The sequence below is a fragment of the Apium graveolens genome, chromosome 1 (assembly GCF_009905375.1).
Source record: "Apium graveolens cultivar Ventura chromosome 1, ASM990537v1, whole genome shotgun sequence".
Lineage (NCBI taxonomy): Eukaryota > Viridiplantae > Streptophyta > Magnoliopsida > Apiales > Apiaceae > Apium > Apium graveolens.
This window is the reverse complement of record NC_133647.1, coordinates 138,664,090-138,665,190: the sequence shown is the minus strand read 5'-3', so window position 1 is coordinate 138,665,190 and position 1,101 is coordinate 138,664,090. Positions and strand designations below refer to the sequence as shown.

Sequence of the window (1,101 nt, the reverse complement as noted above, 5' to 3'; positions counted from 1 at the left end):
TCAGTGTCACTAGGTAGTGTACCAGGCTGATGATTAAGCAAGGCATTGGCAATTTGCCCAATTTGATTTTCCAAGGTCTTGATAGAAATGGCTTGACTTTTGCACATAAGCTTCAACTCCTCTAATTCATATTTTTCATTAGCTTGTTTAGCTGGAGTTATTGTCTTGGTGCATATTGTGGTTGCTAAAACCGGGGGGGTTATACTACTTAGCTGGATACTGCTGATAAGGCTGTTTAACCACATTCTGAGTGTTGCTCCAAATGAAATTAGGGTGATTGCGGTTATTGGGATGATAAGTGGCTGGCACAGGTTGCTGCGAATGTTGAAAGTTGCTCATGAACTAAGCTGTAGCACTAGAAATTGTGTACTGATCAGTCTCGTGGGCACCAGAACAAAGCTCACAAACACTAGCGAATTGATTACCTCCATAATTAGCCAAAGTGTCCACATTCATCGTCAAAGCCTTAAGTTGGGCAGCTATAGCAGTTGCTGCATCCAACTCCAGAATTCCTGCTACCTTTCCCTGAGTCAGTCTTTGGGAAGGATTCTGGTACTCATTAGCACCCATCAGTTCAATAAGTTCATAAGCTTCATCATAGCTTTTAGCCCACAAGGCTCCTCCTGATGCTGCATCAAGCATGGGTCTAGAAGTAGCACCCAATCCATTCTAGAAACAGTTAATAATCATCCAATCAGGCATGCCATGGTGTTGGCACTTCCTTAGCATATCCTTATATCGATCCCAAGCCTCATATAGAGATTCCCCAGTTTGCTGAGCAAACTGAGTAAGAGCATTCCTGATTGCAGCAGTCTTTTCCATAGGAAAAAATTTAGTGAGAAACTTTTGAGCCAGATCTTCCCAAGTGGTGATAGACCCTGCTGGTAGAGAATGTAACCAGCACTTAGCTTTTTCCCTCAGAGAGAATGGGAAAAGCCGCAAATTGATAGCATATTTAGTCACATCATTGAATTTGAAAGTGTCGCAAATCTCGATGAAATCCCTGATGTGCATGTTGGGATCTTCAGTAGGAGAACCCCTAAACTGAACTGAGTTATGTATCATCTGGATCGTGCTTGACTTGATCTCAAAAATATTAGC

General features: G+C 42.2%; 1 non-coding gene across 1 annotated transcript; it reads left to right on the top strand.

Annotated features, from left to right (window-relative positions):
• Positions 1-700: 700 nt before the first annotated feature.
• LOC141682269 (small nucleolar RNA R71) lies at positions 701-807 on the top strand. The gene has a single exon (XR_012559676.1). It is a non-coding gene; the product is annotated as a small nucleolar RNA R71 (small nucleolar RNA).
• Positions 808-1,101: the final 294 nt, after the last annotated feature.